General features: G+C 42.8%; 1 protein-coding gene across 3 annotated transcripts in view; it reads left to right on the forward strand.

Moving 5' to 3' along the window:
- Positions 1–16,912: 16,912 nt before the first annotated feature.
- LOC144753873 (keratin, type I cytoskeletal 15-like) overlaps positions 16,913–21,777 on the forward strand; it is a 151,110-nt gene continuing 146,245 nt past the window's right edge. The window contains exon 1 of one of the 3 annotated variants that reach the window (XR_013594581.1): positions 16,913–17,345. The gene's annotated coding sequence lies outside the window, so the exon portion shown is untranslated. Of the gene's footprint in view, positions 17,346–17,397; positions 17,536–21,777 lie in introns of those variants that run through there. The other 2 variants (XR_013594582.1, XR_013594583.1) reach the window with 2 other exon arrangements.

Below are 21,777 nucleotides of genomic sequence, written 5' to 3' on the forward strand. Positions count from 1 at the left end.
CACCTTCTCTTGACAAAACTGAAGCCTTTTAAGAAACTTTGTGATTATGGAGAGCAAGGTGGCTTAACAAACAGAGAGTAGCTTCTTTACATGCTGGGGCAGAATTTGCAGCAATGAGGAGGTCATCCACATATTGTAATAGTGTGGAATTATCAGGGAGTTCCAAGGAATCTAGTTGACTTTTTAGGGCTTGATTATAGATACTGGGGCTCTCGTGAAACCTTGAGGGGTGCGGCAGAATCTAAAACTCCGCCCACCAAGGGAGAAACCACAAAAATGTCTGCTGTCAGGATGTATAGGAATTCTGAAAAAAGCATTCTTCAGGTCTATGACAGAAAAGTGCGTGGCGTCAGAAGGGACCATCGTTAAGAAGGCTGTAATGTCGGGGACAACAGGATATTGGGAGATTGTTATTTTGTTAAGGGCTCTCAGGTCAATCACAAATCTGTATATTTTAGGAGAGAGAGAGCATCTCCATTGGTCTTTTTAAGAACGGGAATAATGGGACTGTTACAGATATTGCCACGTGTCTCCTCCACTACACCCTTGTCCAGTAATTCAGATATTATTGTTAAAAGGGCCATTTCTCCTTCCACGGGCAGTCGATACTGCCGGAGACGGGGGAGAAGTGCACCTGGCTGGATGCGTATCACATGAGGGGATGTGTTGAGACACCCTACATCAGTGTCCGATGATGCCCAGAGGGAGGAAGGTAAAGACTGCAACTCTGGTGGGAGGGGACCTGATAGATACGTATAGGAAGCTGCGGTGGGGGAAATTGTTAGGGATACATTTTTGAGGACTACATGATATGGTCGCATACAGAGCTTTCAGTAAATCCTAACAAGTTTTCACTGCAACCTGTAGTAAGGACCAAGGGAGCGTCAACATGTGCAGGGCCAATATCAAGCCGAAGGGGTTCAGAGACAGGGCTGGTCACAGGTGTTCCTGCAAAAAACCCACAGAGACTTTCATATTGCCAGAAAGTGGTGTCTCCGGGACTGACAGACATGCAATAGAAGACCTGGTGGCCCCAGTATCCCAAAGAAAATTCTGATTGTTCCCCACAACTGACAGTTGAACATACAGGCCCTTTTGATCCACTGGAATTTTCACTCTGGTAATACCCCTTTCCTGGCTGTCCTATGCTTGGTAGGACCCTGTCTCATCAACTTCATCATAATCATCATTGTAATAATTGCATGTTGCTTCATACCCATCAAACCTATTGGTCGGGCGCTGCCGAATGGGAGCGTCATCCCTGGGCCTGCGTTCTTTATCCTGTGGATGGGGCGGGCCATGGTCCCAAGTCGGCCTCCCCTCCATGGGAGCGTGAGGCCGAGTCTTCCTTGATCGGATGTTTTCAGCTAACACAGGACACTCATCTATCCAACGGCCGTACCCCTTACAATAAGCACACTGATGTCTTTGGAGGGCTTCCGTACGTTGAGGGTCGGAGGGGGTAGACTGGCGAGCCCTCGGAGGGGGTTGGGGTTGAGGTCTGAAATTCCTGCGGGCATCAGGACCTCTGGGAGGGTAAGCCTGCTGCAGAAGTGCCTTACTCTAAAGATCCCTAACCTTCTTACTTTCCTTGTCTCTGTCTTCATTCTCCCTATTCTGGTGATATTGTGCCATAGACAAGATACCAGTCATAGTTTGTGCAGACCACGTACTTTCAACTTTCTTAAGCCTGGTGGAGATCTCAGGAAGCAAGTTGCTGACAAACTTATTGACAAACACTGGGCCAGAACCTGGGGTCAGGGGATCCAAACCACTATGTCTCTTGTATTCTGTCTCAAAACGGGTAAAGAAGTCAGCCACATTCTTATCTTTTCACTGCCTTTTAACAAAGACAGGGGCCGCCTCTCTCATTGGCATAGCTGTTTCCAGAGGGGTGTTGGGAAAAGCGGTCATATCACGGTAGGCCATTAAAGCAGACATAGCACCAAAGATCCCCTCTCCCTGAACATCGCCTCTTTTTATTTGCATCCTAAGGTCCATTAATCCGGTGGGTATCTGCATAAGCGCATTCTCAAATCTTTGCATGACCAGGGTACACATGTATTCAGCCCAGGTGGTCTGTTCCATAATCGTCCACTGGGAAAAGGTGGACCATATCTCTTTAAAGGCATAAATATTCCCGTTATTTATCCAATATTCCCACCGTTGCCTCTGTAGGTCATTTTCTCGAAGGGACGAAAAGCTGACTGCAGAGCGCAAGGAGGCCAGTCGGCGGGGAATTCAACAATTTATATAAATCCTGCTTAACTGTAGACCACGGGGAAGCAGAAAAAGGGTGTGTAGGGGTAAAGCCGCAGGGGTTGGGTGAATGGAGACTTGTTGTCATTTCCGCAGCGAGGACAGGGTTAGCGGGCGTGGTCGGTGTTATAGGAAAAATCGGTAGGGATGGTGTGACAGGGAAAACAGTAAGAGGGGCAGTGGGGGCAGGAGTGGGCTGTGGAGGGGACATGCGGGGTGTGAGGCATCAGGGCAGGGTACACTGGGGCATATGCAGGAGGGCTTTCTAGCATGGTATCAAGCAAGGAATCACCTTCTTCTCCCCCTTCCATATGGCCCTTTCCTTTCTCCTCACAAGCTGAATAACATTTTTGTACCCGGGCCCCATGCTCCCTATCGGCTATTTCTACTGATTTTGTCATTTGATTTTGTAAATTTTCTCTGGCGTGGTCGGCCATGACATACGTTCTTGTTTTCTTGAGCCGTCTGCTTTCTAGCTCTCTGCTCTATCTCTTTCCTCCAAAATCGGACAGATTCAAACATAGACGGGCGCGTTTTTCTTTTCATTAATTGTTCCTCTAGGTTGGCGAGAACTTGGGAATTAAAGGAACCATAAAGTGGCCACTGTAATTCTGCGTTACTTTGTTTCGTATATTTTACCCAGAATGAGGAAAACATTATGGCTGAAGGGCCTTCTTTAACATACATCATAGGGCCACGGGTCCCTTCTGGAGGAAATGGACAAGCCGCCTCCAGCTGGGAGTCCTACCAACACATACAACAACATAATCTCTTGAACTTACTACTGACTGGCATGCTTGAAAACAGATTACAGACACCAGCGGGTTTTAAAACTCACCTCGCTTGCTTGGCTTTGGCAAAAGTCAATAACACCTTGGCTTTTACGAAAGTCAATAACAGAATTATACAGACTTGATGGGTGATCAGACCACCCTCACCTTACAGGGGTAGTTCTCTTCTGCAGACGTAGGGCTGTGTCCTGCTCCAGAAATTATTTGCTAGGGGACTCCATCGAGAACGCGGTCATGTGGCCCAAACCGTGTGGGGAGGAACAGCGGGCTAGTCATTCGGCTTACCGGATTGCAAGAATCCCTCGGGTAGGGTACCTCAGTCGGAGTCTCTCCATGCACCTCCTCACATCCACCGGGCCTGACCTTCGTGCTCGTGGAGTCCCTGTTCGGGTGCCATTTGAAGAACTGGATTAACCCACTTACTGGGTCTCGGCGGCGGGGGAACCGCCCAAGCCTTCCATACCCTTCATACGTAGTAAAAGGAGACACAGGAGCCTTCGTCTGCAGGAGGATCCCAGATTTATTCAAATAGCCCTAGCTCGTCAGAAACAAGACAGAAGAGGCTGCTGCTTTACTCCGCAGCTTTACACAAACAAGCGGCTGCAAAACGCGTTGGGTGTTACTGCCATTAAATCTCACCTTGAATGCACTTGGGCCTCAGCTTGTTGTCTTTGGATATTTTACGACGACGGTTGTGTTGGTTATATATATATATATATATATATATATATATATATATATATATATATATATATATATATATATATTGCACGTTTCTGTGTCCAAATGTAGGTTCCAGAAAAAAGATTGGCTGGCACACTGGTATCCGATTTGTCAATTTATTCACACCAAACCCCCCTCACCCCTTACAGACGCGTTTGGCCTTAGCAAAAAAAAAAATAAAAAAAAATATATATATATATATATATATATATATATATATATGTATATATATATATATATATATATATATATGTATATATATATATATATATATATTACCTTAGTTATAGTTAGGATCTACTTTCCATAGGAAATCTGCAACATTCTATTGGGAATAACTTTGGCGCCGGTAGACGAAACTTCGCGAATTTCTCAAAGAAGATGGCCCGCTCCGCTCTGCTCCTTCCCTGAAAGTTTAGGGGGGATTCGTCAAGCGGGGGCCGAGATAAAAGTGGGGTCCCAAAACGTGTTTTCCCCATGTTAATTTCCATAGGGCGGTTGGACTCACTTTTAGCCCGAACGGCTGAATGGATTTCCACCAAACTTGGCAAAATTGTAGGGACTGGTAGCCCGATGTGCCTTTGCTATGTCTCAAGATATGTGCTCCAGTGGATTTTGAGTAATTTAGGTTAAAAAAAAAATATATATCTATAGCAGCTCATCCGTGAGCTCACCCGTACGCTTACGGTACGCGTACGTGCGCGTACGGTACACGCACGTACGCGGACCGTACGCGTACCTCTACGTGCACGAGCTGCATTCTGATTGGCTGCCAATGTCTGTCAACACTCCAAAACAGAAACTGTTGGCAGCCATCTTGTGCCTCGGTAGACTGAGGCACAGGAAAGCAGAAAAACAAACGTGTAGAACTCAAAAAGGGGGCAGAGTAGAAGCATCCTGACCCCCTAGGCCTGCTCAGGGGGTCCCACAAGGACCCCCAAGGCCCAAAAAATAAAAATAAAAAAAAATCAGAAAGTCGCGGGGTACGCGTACGGTGCGCATACGGTACGCGTACCTCATTTTTTTAAAAGAAAAAAAAAAAAGATTTGGGGGCCTTGTAGAAACACCCTGACCCCCCTAGGGCTGTTCAGGTGGTCCCACAAGGATATTAACATATATAAACGTTATCCGCTAATAGAATTAGCATTTAAAAAACCTTGCGAGTTCATTGAAAAAACCAAAGGTTTCAGGCCTTATATAGTTAGGAATTAGCATTTAAAAAACCTTTGAAATTCACTGAAAAAACCATAGGTTTCACACCAGTTATAGTTAGGAATTAGCATTTAAAAAACCTACGAAATTCACTGAAAAAACTATAGGTTTCACACCAGTTATAGTTAGGAATTAGCATTTAAAAAACCTATTAAATTCACTGAAAAAACCATAGGTTTGACACCAGTTATAGTTAGCTGAACATTTTACTCATACACACACACACCCCACACACATACCCCCCCACACACACACCCCCCACACATACCTCACACACCCACACCTCCACCCACACCCAAACACCCCACACACCCACACCCACACACACACCTTACACACCCACACCTCCACCTACAACCACCCCCCCCACCCCCCCCACCCACACACACCTCACTCCCCCCCACACACACACAACTCACATACACACCCCACACATCCCCCACACACACCTCACCCCCCACACACACACACCTCTGACACACACCCCACACACACACACCCACACCACACACACACACCTCACACACACACACACACACACACACACTCCTCACACACACACACCGACACACCCCCCCCCCACACACACACACACCCACACACACACCCCACACACCCACCCACACATCCTACACACACACACCCCACACACATACCCCCCCACACACACACCCCACACCCACCCCCCCACACACACACACACCACACACACACACACTCATTTTTTTTTTTTTTTGAGGGGGTGCGCGCCCCGGTACTCGTATCGGTACGCGTACCCTGGAGAAAAAAAGAAAGACAGAGTTTTTTAAAAATGTAGCATTTTTATATAAATTGGAGGTAGTTCTGAAAAGAACTGGTTTTTTATTCTTATTGTTGTTTTATATTTTTTTATTGTTTTTGTTAACTTTTTTAATTTTTTTGGCTTTTCTGAACAATTTTATATTTTTTTTGTAGTTTTTCTGGGGTCAAACAAAACACAGGGAATTGCAAACAGCTCAACTGGAGCAAAAAAAATAGAAAAAAATGAAAGTTGCTTGCTGCAGTGATGGTTGTCTGCAGCTCAATTGAGTAAAGTGATGCTTTGCTCACCATATGAAATTGTTTTGTTGCAATATTTGCAAACAATTTTAAAATTTGCAAACCTGGTTTGTACATTAGAGACCATCTCCCTAGCCTCTTCACCCGATGGAGGGGGTTGATTGGAGGCGCTTGAAGAAAAAGGATGGGGAGGGTTCTTGGTCAGTTCCCTGACCTCTGCTGCTGAATAATTGTTCGGGTGCTTCCTCTGCATATGTCGAATCATAGTGTGGTTCCCAAAAACATACTTCTTCTTTGGGTTACCTCTTGACAGTTGTTGGCCACAGATGAGGCAAGTCACCTTAGCTTCATTCACCTTTTTTTGCACCACTTGGCATCTTGTAAAAGTTCCAAATAAAATGTTCCTTGGGTCTGCATGGGGGATTGTCCTCAGGCAGAAAGTCCCTCTCCTCCTCCTCCTGTTCGTCCTCCTCTTCTTCTTGACCACCAATGTGGTCTTGTGGTGGTCCTTGTGGTGGTGGTGGTGGAGGTGGTGGTGGTGCAGATGCACCTGCAGCTGCTACTAGTGAAGCCATTTCTCCCAGAATGAATGCAGGTCTTCTTCACTCAAACAACAAAGTGAAAATGAGGAAAAAAGGTGGGGTCTTTCATCATTTGGAAAACAAAACTGTTGTGAACCAATCAAAAGTGTTATTTGCAGGTCTCATGACCTGGGCTTTCTCATCATTTGGAAACCAAAAGTGTTCTGAACCAATCAAAAGTGTTATTTTCAGGTCACATGACCCGACACGCTTACGCTACGCGCCCCGGTGCGTGCCCGGGGGCGTCGCGCCCCGGGGCGCACCCGGCGGTGCTTACGTTGCGCAATCGTATGCGCTCGGGTGCTTCCGGGTGTGCTTACGTAGTGCGTCATATGACGCATTACGCGGCTACGCGATACGTCACGATGTTGTTTTCGTTCGTGGGAATAGCGCTAACGGGACGCTCACCGGTACGCGCCCCGGGGCGCGCCAAAGCACTGCGCTTACCGGTGTGCGAATCGGTACGCGCCCCGGGAGCGCTCCGGGGCAAAAAATAAAAAAATAAATAAAAAAATACAAAAAATACTATTACATAATTATACAATATAAAATTCGTTATAAAAAATATTACTTTTCATACCTATAGAGATTTGCTATTAAAAAACCATTGAAATTCACTGAAAAAACCATAAGTTTCACACCAGTTCTAGTTAGGAATTAGCATTTAAAAAACCTATTAAATTCACTGAAAAAACCATAGGTTTCACACCAGTTATAGTTAGCTGGAAATTTTACTCGCATAAAACCATTGAAATTCCCACGTTATAGTTAGTTGAACTCACTATAACTTGCGCGTGCAATGCACTGCTGATGACGTCACATATTACATCACTCATGACATGGTCAGTGACATCACTCATGACATCACTGATGACACCATCCTTGTGACAGAGTGACAGACCTCCTTTCACTGTAATGTAACCCTTGAAACACATATTCAAAAATAGAAACTAAAATTTTCAAAAAAATGGAGATACCCATATCAGTTACAACAACCAATTCAGTAATTCCACCATCTATATACACATCCACTTATTCACAAACAGTTCTACATAGTCACTCATACATATACTCACTCATCATATGTAGTGATACAACTATACATCCTGTTACACACCGACAGTCATCTAAAAGTTACTCACACACATACTCACACATGCAAATAAACTATTGAACATCCATTTATTTGCATATACAGCTATACACACACAACCACCTTACTTCTAAGGAAACTTACACATACTTACTCTCTTAAACAATCACTTATAGAAACACATACTTATTTAAACAGGAACTCTTACAATCTCATACTCTCACATATACTCACTTACATACATCAATATTCACATATACTAGATTAAAACATATGTAGTTACTGATAAAGACACTAGTGAGACAGTCATTCACTCACTAACACACACATATACACACTCATCCACCCATACAGTCCTGCACATATGCTGTCTTCAAAACACATACAGAGAGTCAGTTATCCATGCATCTATGTGCTAAGTAATACCCCCACCAAACCATACAAACACTCATACTGATACTAAAACAAACATCTAATAACCCGTATACAGACACATGTAGCTACTCACCAACCATGCAGCCTCTTATACAGAAAGTGAAACACTAATCCTTATATTTAAATATTTAAACATTACTCACTAATATATGTATTGCCTAAGATACACTTAAGCCAGTTAACCAATCAATTTTTTTAAAACATTTTTTTAACATCTAAAGACTTATTTAAACATTTATTCTTCCATCAACTTTTACATATACATATATAACACATATTTATTTTTCAGAAAGACACACATTCACTGGGTCGGTGTCATCAGTGATGTCATGAGTGATGTCACTGACCATGTCATGAGTGATGTAATATGTGACGTCATCAGCAGTGCATTGCACGCGCAAGTTATAGTGAGTCCAACTAACTATAACGTGGGAATTTCAATGGTTTTATGCGAGTAAAATTTCCAGCTAACTATAACTGGTGTGAAACCCATGGTTTTTTCAGTGAATATTTATATATATATATATATATATATATATATATATATATATATATATATATATATATATTTTTTTTTGGAAGCCTCCTTGAAAATACTTCCAGATTCATTGATTCATATCTAGCACCCTTCGTAAAAGATCTCCCGTCCTATCTAAAAGACACCCAGGACTTCCTAAGCATCATGGACAATATCACATGGGACTCCGAAATGTTACTAATAACATTGGATGTAGTGAACTTGTATACCTGCATCAATCACGAGGAGGGTCTTACCGCTATTAAGTGGTTTCTAGACCAAAAACCCGAACATTTTTGCAGTCACAGTACCATGATTTTGTCTATGATTAGATTCTGCTTATATAATAACAACTTTTTATTTGATGGGACTATGTATAACCAAAAGAGGGGTACTTCCATGGGCTCGTGCTTCTCCCCCAGCTACGCGAACTTGTTCGTGGGCTGGTGGGAGAAGCATGAGGCATGGAAAGATGCCAACAATGAATGGACTGAAAAAATCCTTATGTGGACCAGATATATAGACGACCTGTTCCTTATTTGGCACGGTGATCGTCTATCTGCGGAAAAGTATATTGCCATCTTAAATACCAACAATCTTAACCTGAAATTTACTAGTACTATTAATGCCAGAAGCATTAATTACCTAGATCTGGAAATATTTGTGCATAATAACATCTTACAAACCCGCTTGTATAGAAAACCCACGGCGGGTAATGCAGTACTGCATGCTACCTCATACCACCCTAAAAGCTTGGTAAAAAATGTGCCATATGGCGAGTTTCTCCGTCTAAAGAGAAACTGTTCTTTAGAACGAGATTACATGCAGGCGACAAATGAGGCACAAGGGAGGTTTGAGAGAAGGGGGTATAATAGAAACATCTTGAAACAGGCCAGTGTGAAAGCCTCTGGTATCAATAGGAGGGATCTCCTAATACCTAAACCAAAAACAGAGGAACCTGATGAGGTGAGAATGATAACTGAATTGAATACCAAGTCAGGAGAAATTGTGAAAATTTTCAAAAAACACTGGCATATACTCACCGCTGACAAGATCCTTAAAAAGAATCTGCCGCAAAGACCATTGATTACATACAGAAGATGTCCATCTCTGGCAGATCATCTGGTCCACAGTCATTTCAAAACAATAACCCAACCCATCAAGTTATCTAGGTCAACTGGCTTTTTTCCTTGTCTTAAATGCAAGGCATGCAAATTTAGCAGTAAAATGTCAGAGTACCCAAATCGCACAGGAGATAAGAAACCCAATATAAAAATTAAACAGTTGCTTAATTGCAACTCAGAATACACCGTTTGTGTCTCACTTGCCCCTGCAAGCTGCGGTACATTGGCAGCACTATAAAACCTGCAAAACTAAGAATCCTAGAACATATGAGGGCAATTACGAATAGGGACAAAACATACCCTGTCGCCCGCCATTTTGCCGAACATCATCAAAGTAACTGGGAGAAACTTAGTTTTTACTGTATTGATCAGGCGCCCAAACTAGAGCGGGGTGGAGACAGAGACAAGTCCCTACGTATCCTTGAGTCAAAGCATATCATCAGTCTTAAAACCATGACTCCGTGGGGACTCAATAATAATGAAGAACTTTGGGTTCACCTATGAACTGTGTACAGAAACTGACATATTCAATAATAGGATGAATATGATTTAAAATCATCTCAAAATAATAAGTCTATTTTCTGTTGATCTGCATGTCATGATAAAAAGTGTTTGTGCTGCTAGTATAATCGCCCATCCAGGGCTTAATAACTAACATCATGCGAAATAAGAAATCATTCTTCCTAAAAATGTTGCACTATATGGGTCAAATGTCCATAAGAGACACTGTGAATATAATCTCCAAATGAGGAGGGGAGGAAAGAATACTTTTGGAAGAACAGATTTATTGGCTTAAATGAACTTTACTGTGTTTGAGAATTATGAAATAACTGATTTACGTTACATGTTTTTAATAAGCACTATGCACTTTATCTTAGTCACCATTGCCAGCCATGTATTTTCATGCAATTTGCACATTACAAGATGGCCTCCATCTCCTTGCATGCCCGTAGCCTTTTCTCTATTTTCATGACAATGTTCAACTGGCTAATGGTTTAAAATGGCGACATGTATTTTGCACTAACGTAACACTGACGAAGCCTGCAAAGGCGAAACGCGTCTGTTGGGGTGAGGGGGGTTTGGGGTCAATAAATCTTTAATTTGGATTCCAGTGTGCCAGCCATTTTTTCCGAACCCGCAAATCTAAGTAGGAATGTGCAGCAATATATATATATATATATGTATATGTATATGTATGTATATATATATATATATATGAGGTACGTGAAGCTCCTGCTACGCAATAGACAAACAGCAAAACTGCCAGGCAGCAAACAGGAACAGCGAGACCCGAAGAAGGTGCAAATCTTTTTATTGAGTTTTAGCCCAGCACCAGTCCGCCATGACGCGTTTCGGCTAGAGATAGCCTTGATCACATGACAAGCATCAAGAGGGCTGATCACCCTTTTAAAGTGCAAGCAGTGCCATCACATGTAATAGACAAAGAAAACATACTAATGTAGTTTCCATATTATTACAACACATTTCATATCTCGACATAAATGTCTGAATTGCACAGGTTGACAAATCAATGATAATTAGTCATAGTCGCAGCCGGTAAGTGTGTAAAAATTAATTTTTGGACCAGACTGTGCTAGATGTAACAACTAGACCTATAGTTGATAAAGCCTACATTGCAACGATTACATACAACTTTTAAAATGCTATAAAAGTTAAAAGCCACTTAAATAGTTATATACAATAAAATGTAACCTTTAAAACTACCAAAATCAATACAAATCATATTATAATATTAAGACTGCGTTGTCATGAGGTCCTAGTTGCTTCAAATCGAGCCCAAGTGGGCCTACTATTTTAAGGGCCAGTTGTAATTGATGTATACGTGCAAAATTCAACAGTTTGTATATTCATAGTGATGGCAATATAAAGTGCTCCCAAAATAGTGATAACAATATCAAATTGCTAGTGAATTAAAAATGGTCATGGAGAGTTACAGGGACATATTTTCCATCTAAATATAATATCATGAGTTACATTTCAATACTATAAATGACTGACAACAGTACAGGTATAGGGTTTAGCTGAGCGAAGCTATGCATTGCATACAATGGAGGCAAAAGTACTTAGAGATAGGTGTGGCAGTCCTCCCCAATGTTGAGACCATGCGGTGCCTTGGTATCTAAGAGTATAATATAGCGGGTCTCCAATTTTCGCAATAGAGACTCCCTATCACCACCTCTCCTCTGGGGAGGAACACAGTCTATTACAAAGTACTTGAGTAGGGAAGCATTCTTTCCATGGTTGCTATCAAAATGCCTGGCTACAGGATATGTCACATCTGCGTGGGTGATAGCTCGCAGATGTTGTAATATTCGCTTATGCACTTGCGGTCGGGTACTTCCCACATACCTTAACCCGCATGGGCACTCCAGGACATAAACTGCAAACTCAGATTTGCAGTTTAATTTCTGTTTGATTTTGATAGGAATAGGGGAAAGAGGAGTAATGACCTCTGTTTTGCTTATGCCTTGTTTACATGCTTTGCATACAGAGCACCTCAAAAACCCTTTACTTCCACCCAGCCAAGAAGGTGCTGCTACTTCGGGGCTGCTAGATACAAGACTATCCTGCATGGCCCGGGCCTTTCGATAGGTAATACTGGGTTGTTTGCCCATGAGTGAACCAATGATAGGATCACTGGAGACTAGGAACCAATTGTCTTTGACTATTTTATGAATACTTTTATGTTGGCTATTGTATGTCATAATTAGTCTGGTCTCCTCGCCTGCCCTAGTGGGAATCTTGGGTCGAACACTTCCTGAGCCCAGGAGTGTGCTTCTATCAATTTTGTTCGCCCTCACAACAGCATTATCTATGACTTCTGGTCTATAGCCACGTTCCATGAATCGCACTTTACACAGGGATTGTGCCATCCGGCAATCATGATCATTACTGCAAATCCTCCGAATCCGAAGCATCTCCCCATAAGGGATGCTACGAATCAGATGGGCAGGATGCTGACTATCTGCATGCAGCAGTGTGTTCCCTGCTGTGGGCTTACGATGGAGTTTAGTCTGTAACTTGTCTGCATATACATAGACCTCCACATCTAGAAAGACAACAGACGATCTACTAAGGGTGCTAGTAAAATGAATGTTGGAATTGTTGACATTTAGCGCTTCTATAAACTCAACAGCCTCATCTTCAGCACCATCCCACACAAATAATAAATCGTCTATATATCTAAGCCAAAGTTTGACCTTAGTGTTCATGGTGGTGGCATGTTGTTTCATCAGGACCTGCTCCTCCCAGTACCCCATATGTAGACAGGCGTAACTGGGAGAGAAGCAGGCCCCCATTGCCACTCCTCGGGTCTGCAAGAAAAGTTGATTAGCGAACAGGAATATGTTATTCTCAAGGCAGGTCGTAATCATATCAAATAACATTTTAGAGTGCTCATGAAAACCAGTATCTCTCTTGTCGAGGAAGTATTGTATGGCCTTCAAGCCATCTGCGTGGATTATGCTTGTATACAAAGAAGTTACATCCATGGATACTAAAACATAATTGGCATTCCATACAAAATCGTTAAGTTTCCTCAGCAAATCACTGGTGTCCAAGATAAATGATGGTAGGTTTCTCACAAAGTCCTGTAAGAAAAAATCAATGTACCTACTCATATTCTCTAACAAGCTGTTGCAAGCTGATATGATAGGCCTGCCGGGGGGTTGGGTCAAATTCTTGTGTACTTTCGGGATAAAATAAATGACAGGCATCACAGGATAATCCTTTTTAAGGAATTTGTATTCCTCCATCGTGACCAGGCCCTTACTTCTCCACGCAGACAATTTTAAATAGACAGTATTTCTTGTGTTCATAGCATCCTGTGTAGAAATACGTCTATAACAATCCTTGTCATTTAGTTGTTTGTGGGCTTCCTCTAAGTACATTTTCCGTGGCCACAGCACCACGTTACCCCCTTTATCGGATTGTCTGATTACCAAGTTCCTGTTCTCTCTCAGTTTTCTGATTAAGGTGTGGTATTCTTTGTCTCTGTATGTATAACGTCTGATCGAATTGGCAGTTCTAATCTGTAGCTCCTTCAATTCTGAGGTAACCCGATCATGAAAAATTTCAACATTGTCTTTAAGCATCAGGGGACAAAACTTCGATTTACTTTTGAAATTGGTCGGACAGGCTTTGGGTAAAGGTTCACCACCCAGTGCAGTTTGACTCTCTGTAATGGGACATAGTTCCTCCTGCTGGAGCTCAAATAGTTCTTGTGTAAGTGCCGCTCCAGTTACGCTACTATCACCGACATCACCAGGTGCATTGTGTGCAGATGCAGTCGCTGACATAGAGTGTAAACGATGTGCAGAGTTGTAAGTTAAACCACCCCGGGCAGCGAAATATTTACGTAATTTAATTTCACGCACAAACTTAAATATATCAATTTTAGTTGTCGCGTAATCAAAGTTACCTTTGGGGCTGTAAGACAAACCCAATGATAGAAGGGAAGTTTCCTTTGTAGTCCGAACTATGTCCGATAAATTTATAACTGCTTTGTTATCATGTGCCTCTTGCTCAACCAACATTCCAGAGGAGATTGCATTCATTGTGGCTGATTCCACTGTTTTCTGTAGCGCTGTTTCTTTGGCCTGGAATCTTGCTTTGCGACATTTGTTACTTTTGCGCCTCTCTGCGCGTTTCCTGTTGTCGCGCTGTCGGCGGTTGCCTGAACAGCAGAACGTAGACTTGCCTTTCGGTCCTGCTTTACAATTGCCATCTCCTGAGCAGGAGTGAGTTTGCGAAACCCCACCGCTTGTTGTCGTCTAGTTTCCGTTTCTGACTCACTCTCATATTGCGAACTGTCCCCTGACACCGATGCTGACGATATTTCAACTGGTCTTATGTTGGTAGTAGATCCTATATTAGCATTGCTACTCGCCGTGGTATTGGATGTGCCGGGGTTATTGGATGCTTGCCGCTGCTTAATTTTATCATATTTTTTAGAAAACGTGAAGATCTTCCCATTTTCATAGTCCAGTCTATCACGCTGGAACTTGTACGCTTTGCGTTTCATTATTATTTCCTCTTCGCGTTTGAGCCTTTTGTTCATGTCATCTCTCAACTTAACAATTTCAGCAGAATGAGGTATTTTGTCAATTTCCGCATTTATTGCGTCAATTCTCTCCAACAGTTTGGCTCTGTCACTTTCTGCATATTGTACGAGAATGCCCATTAAGCGCTTAGAGTTCTCCAGATTGCATTGCGCCCAGTCAGCTAGCATCTGAGGGTCAGGATCCTCATAGGAGGGGGCTAGTAAAGTGCGCAAACCCCTTGGCACCCGCCCTACCTCCAAATAACCCGACAAAGAAGTAAACTCCCACCACTTTGCTTGTTCACATTTGCTGCATTTCTCTAATTGTTTGAATAGTTCTTTAATTTCCGAACGTTGCTCCGGTGCAGCAATTGAAATGGCACTCGTTATGGACTCCCCAGCCGGGGGGTCCGAAAACATTCCCTTACACATCTCCATGCGCCCTCTCAACGTGTCCGCGGACATGGTGCAAAACAATGGGCAGTATAACAGTCAGGCACACTCAGAAACGGTTCCTACCGGCAATGCAGAATGAAACCGCTTCCGTACTCCACACAGGGGAATTCTTGGTCCGACACAGCAGCCGCTCTCGGTACTTGATCGGTGAGCCTCGGACACCGCGACCGACGGACGTCAGCCTGCAATCTCCGAACTACTTCCGGTCTTTCCACGGAAGCCGCTTACAATCAGATCCGTTGGTCCCTGGGGCGTGTCGGCGTCTCCAAACACGGAGTTACTTGTGGAATCCCAAAGGAAAGTAGCTTCTTGCCGAGGTTTAGCCCAAACGTGGAGGGGTCTTGCAAAGCCGGGGAAGCTCTCCCTGCTAAAATACGAGGTACGTGAAGCTCCTGCTACGCAATAGACAAACAGCAAAACTGCCAGGCAGCAAACAGGAACAGCGAGACCCGAAGAAGGTGCAAATCTTTTTATTGAGTTTTAGCCCAGCACCAGTCCGCCATGACGCGTTTCGGCTAGAGATAGCCTTGATCACATGACAAGCGTCAAGAGGGCTGATCACCCTTTTAAAGTGCAAGCAGTGCCATCACATGTAATAGACAAAGAAAACATACTAATGTAGTTTCCATATTATTACAACACATTTCATATCTCGATATTATATAATAATTCAACAAAATGCCTGAAAGCAGCAAAGTGGCACTCGGTGACTCACCAGCCCAGCCACCCGGCTCTGAATTTCAGCTTGCCTCGTGATGTGGGTAAGTTTTAACAATGCCTGACGCGTTTCAGGGCCACCTGCCCCTTCCTCAAAGGCTGCTGTGTCTGCGCATTGAAAAGCTCTTCATAACAATTTGTTTTAAGCATTTTTATTGGTTTTCTGCCACAAACAGGCTGCGCTCAGTGCGCGATGAACTTTTCTTGCATGCTGGGATTTGTTGTCCCTATGGAGAGTACAATATCACCATTAGTTGGTTCCAAGCGCAGACACGGTTAAACGCTTTATTTTCCTTATAGTAAGGTCCCATTTACATGAGGTAATTCTTTTCGCTTTTATGATGAGTCATGCTGCACAGGATTCAAACAGTTCCAATCCCCAGCCTCCTATCAGTTTTAAGATGGTGCCACTTCCACGGCAGGGAGGCCGTGCAGTGATTTCATTCAACAAAATGCCCGAAAGCAGCAACGTGGCACTCGGTGACTCACCAGCCATCTGGCTCTGAATTTCAGCTTGTCTCGTGATGCGGGTACGTTTTAACAATGCCTGACGCGTTTCAGGGCCACCTGCCCCTTCCTCAAAGGCTGCTGTGTCTGCGCATTGAAAAGCTCTTCATAACAATTTGTTTTAAGCATTTTTATTGGTTTTCTGCCACAAAGCAAGCACAATTTCGAAAATGAACATTAAAGCAGGCTTAATCATAAAGCTGTATGGCAAAGCTCTGTGAGTGACCTCCCACTGCTTAAGGGCACTTTGATGGAAATACTTTGACACGGCAGCCCAGCCGTGGGGAGAGGCACCATTGCCGGCTGGAAAAGAAAAACAGATTCCAGCAAGGTGAGGCTGTTGTTTTGCACCTTCAAGACATTTTCCAGCACAGCGTTTCAAATGCTAATTAAGCCTGCCCAATGCTCTGCACCCTACTGTAGGATAAAAATAAGCCTTAATTAAGCAAACGAACATTTGAACTTACTGCAAGTGAACAAGGACACTCGCATCATAAACCTCTCTTCCAGCATGCACCAGGTATGTGCACTGAGCACACGCCCACTGAGTAACAGTGATGTTAATAAAGCTGCAATCCAAAATGAATGCGAGGCTCAGATGTCTTTTGTGGCAGCCCAGGAAGAAGGAGTTTTCAACCTTGAAACGCGCTGGCAAGCACAATTTCGAAAATGAACATTAAAGCAGGCTGCATCATAAAGCTGTATGGCGAAGCTCTGTGAGTGACCTCCCAATGCTTAAGGGCACTTTGATGGGAATACTTTGACACGGCAGCCCAGCCGTGGGGAGAGGCACCATTACCGGCTGGAAAAGAAAAACAGATTCCAGCAAGGTGAGGCTGTTGTTTTGCACCTTCAAGACATTTTCCAGCACAGCGTTTCAAATGCTAATTAAGCCTGCCTAATGCTCTGCACCCTACTGTAGGATAAAAATAAGCCTTAATTAAGCAAAAGAACATTTGAACTTACTGCAAGTGAACAAGGACACTCGCATCATGAACTCTCTGTTCCAGCATATACCAGGTATGTGCACTGAGCACACGCCCACTGAGTAACAGTGATGTTAATTAACCCCTTCCACGCTGATGACGAGCTGGGCTCGTCATGGCGTAGCCTCCTCGCACGCTGATGACGAGCCCAGCTCGTCACGTAACATGCGCTTTAAAAAATCTCAGCGTACGAGCGGAATTCCGCCCGCACACATGCGGTTAAGCTGCAATCCAAAATGAATGCGAGGCTCAGATGTCTTTTGTGGCAGCCCAGGAAGAAGGGGTTTTCAACCTTGAAACGTGTTGGCAAGCACAATTTCGAAAATGAACATTAAAGCAGGCTGCATCATAAAGCTGTATGGCGAAGCTCTGTAAGTGACCTCCCAATGCTTAAGGGCACTTTGATGGAAATATATATATATATATATATATATATATATATATATATATATATATATATATATGTATATATATATATATATATATATATATATTACCTACTGGCGGTCGCCAGTAGGTATATATAGTTAGGATTTTTTCCCTATAGGATTTTTGAAAATTCTATGTCTAATAACTTTGGCGTTTGTGGACGGAATTGGCTGAAATTTTCAGGAAAATGGAACATTTTGTTTCTGAGCAGCCCCCGAAAATTTGGGGGGGGTTTATCAAGGGGGGCCGAGAAAAAAGGGGGGTCCCAAAACGTGTTTTTAACATTGAGTTTTCCATAGGGCGGTTGGCCTCACTTTTAGCTCGAAGGGCTGAATGGATTTGCACGAAACTTGGCAAAATTGTAGGGACTGGTAGCCCGATGTGCCTTTTGTAGGTCTCAATATATGTGCTTTAGTGGATTTTGAGAAATTAACGTTCAAAAAAAGATATATATCTGTAACAGCGGACCGGGCAGCGCTCCAGTTCGCGTACTTTTCGCGCAACGGAGCTTTGTGAAGCGAAGCTGATTGGTTCTCCGGCGTCTGTAAACATTCCAAACAGTCCGTAGCGGCTGCCATCTTGTCTCTCGGTAGGATCGAGAGACAAGAGGAGGCCAAAGCGAAGGGGCAAATGACCATAAGGGGGCATAGTAGATTCTCGCTGACCCCCTAGGTTTGATGTGGAGGTTTTAAAAGGGCCCCTCGGGGCAAAAAAAAAAAACAATAATAATAATCGAACGGCTGAATGGATTTGCACGAAACTTGGCAAAATTGTAGGGACTGGTAGCCCGATGTGCCTTTGCTAGGTCTCAATATATGTGCTCCAGTGGATTTTGAGAAATTAACGTTCAAAAAAATATATATATCTGTAACAGCGCTCCGCTTCGCGTACTTTTCGCGTTACGGAGCTTTGCGAAGCTGATTGGTTCTTCGGCGTCTGTAAACATTCCAAACAGTCCGTAGCGGCCGCCATCTTGTCTCTCGGTAGGATCGAGAGACAAGAGGAGGCCAAAGCGAAGGGGCAAATGACCATAAGGGGGCATAGTAGATCCTCCCTGACCCCCTAGGTTTGATGTGGAGGCTTTAAAAGGGTCTCGCAGGGCAAAAAAAAAATATATCGTTTTTTTAGTTTTTTTGCGTAGAGTGCGCCCGGTTCGCGAACCGGGAAGCGTTCTGGGGAGCGTACTTTCTTGAAAATTAGTGAAAAAAGTTAGAGTAAAATAATAATTGTGAGTGAATAGATGTAGGGTAGCTCTGAGAAGAGCTTTTGGGTTTATGGTACATTTAGGTACTTATAAGTAGGTACCAATGCACAGTCTTAAATTCAGAGTGAAAATTCTGTTGCCCTCATCTGAGAAGTGAACTCCATCTCCTCTGTAGATATCTTGCATGTAGTAACGCAAGTTATTGTTGTACAGGGAGCCCATTCCATGGTCTCTCATGTAAGCTGAAACAGATTTGTTTACATGCTTCCTCGATTTCTCAATTTGTGGACAAAATTGGTTCGACCACCTCCATTTTTGTCTTTGGCATATATTTGAATATACCAAGGCAGTCTGAGGAAAAAGTGCCATCAATTGCTCAAAGGTGTCCTTTAAAAGCATTTCCAGACCTACCCCAGTCAAAGTGCCCAAATCATTACCTCCACAGTGCACAATTAACAGGTCAGGTTTTGGCAAATGCATAAAGGTTTTCACCAATGGTATCAATTGGTGACATTTTAATCCTCTGTGGCCAAACCACTTAATTTCCACATCTTGTAAATTGAGGTTAGGTAAATTCCTGTTTTCAGCGTACCTCTGAGCCCGATAGATGTAACTATGTCCAACAATCCAGACAGAAAACATGGCGAGAGAAGGTTCTCCTGCAGTCAGATGAAGTGTGGCAATGAAATGGCAGTTGAAAAAATGAGAGTGTAAAATGAAAAAAACTGAGGAGTTTCTGTGTTAATGAAGCAGTAAGAGTGATTGGTGGATTTTGATTGCTGAAAACAGAAAGTTAGGGTGCATGGATGAGTTCGTTGAAAGATGTATTTTGAGTGGCGAAGAAAAAATCATTAAATGAAAGATTGCATTGGATATGCAGGTGCACTGAGAGTTCAGAGTTCAATTGCAACATTGTTGTGTGAACTTGGAAACACCAGAGGTCTTGCAAGAGGTGGTTGCTATGCAGAAAAAGCAGAGAGGGGGCATAGGGGGGAAGGGTTTTGATTTGAAAAAAAGTGAGGGAAGAGTTTTGATTGGGTGATATGAGAGATATGTGTGAAGAATTACAGCATTTCTGTGCTTTTGATAGCTGCAGACTCTGGAGTGCATACCTTTTGCTCTGCTGAAGACAAATTGGTGTGTTTCTGAGACTGTTTTGAAACTCAAAGTATTTGCTAAGGTGAGAAAAGATTTCTTTAATTTAGATAGAAAATAGTGTGCTTTAAGGAGAAAATTATGAAGAAAGTTGTGTTTTTCAAATGTTGCTTTGTCTCAAGTGTTTTACAAATAGATTTTGTTTCTTTGAGAAATTGTAATTGGAGAAAATGTGAAGTATTAGTACTGACAGGGTTTTTATGTGCATAGGAGCTGTGGAGTGTTTTCAAATTATGACTTGTAAATCGTTTTTGAGAAAAAGCAATGGTTTTAATATTGATGACAAGGACATAATGGTGTCTGCTTCTTTATAAGGTAATTGAGAGTCTCTGATGTTATTTTTCCCATTTCAATGTAAGAAGTTTGTCTGTGGAGCAAATTGCTTGTAAATATGCTCCCACCTGTGCATGGCAAATTTAGATTTTGAATGTTTGCGTTACATAGGCATGTTAAAGGTGACTGAAACATGCTGCAAAGGCAATCAAAAAACGCTTTTATGTGTCTTAAGGACATTTTAAGTCATTTCCCCATGTGCAGTGTTTTCAAATTATGAGTTGAAAATCGTTTTTGAGGTAAAGGAATGTTTTCAAAATTTATGTGCGCCATATGCCCCCAAATTTCTTTTTCAGGGGTGCAGCAGGGTGTTCTTGAGACACCCCTGCACCCTCGGAAAAATTCGTAATTTGCGATGAGGTAATTGCTAATCGCAAATTGCACCTTCATTCCTATGGGCCTCCTGCTGCATGGAAATGAATGGGTAATTTGTAATTAGCAAATAGCTCATCGCAAACTAGGAATGGTAAAGAATCGCTATTTATTCCTTAAAGTTCGCTATTTAGGAAATGCAAAAAACTTTGATGATACATATGGCGGTTCATCTCTAACAAGATAAGAAGCATAGGGATAGATTTATGATGACTGGCGCATCACCAGGGATGTGTTAGTCATTCTGTGCCGCTGTTCCGTCACCTATGGTGTGCTGCATTTACAATGCGGCGCATCATGGGGCAAAAACAGCACAGATGCGTGACGTATCTGTGCCGTAAAGGTGGCGCATTGCTGGAGTTGTATCGCAAGTGTGATGAAGCTCCAGCAAGGCTCAGGGGTGCCCCTGTCGCAGGGTTTCTGTTCTCACACAGAACTGTGGACAGAGGATTGGAACCTCGGCGAATTAGGGTGCCCCAAAACTCACCTTAGTAATCAAAAACCCCTTAGCAAGCTAGGTACAGTGTCACATTGGATATAACAAACTCTCAATGTTTAGACAATCCAGAATATGAACTTATAGTACCTCAGGATACGTGGAACTCATGAAGAGTCGGTCGTTATATATTTCTTAGAAACCAGAACATGGAGTTAAGAAGAACACATGTGTATTTGAAATGTTTATTTACTAATGCCGTCTTCTCAGGCGTAGTATCTTAGATAATACAAGTACACATATTATCAGTAGCAAAATTACCAGCATAGTTACTAGTACATAAAAAG

The sequence above is a fragment of the Lissotriton helveticus genome, chromosome 5_1 (assembly GCF_964261635.1).
Source record: "Lissotriton helveticus chromosome 5_1, aLisHel1.1, whole genome shotgun sequence".
NCBI classification, from domain to species: domain Eukaryota; kingdom Metazoa; phylum Chordata; class Amphibia; order Caudata; family Salamandridae; genus Lissotriton; species Lissotriton helveticus.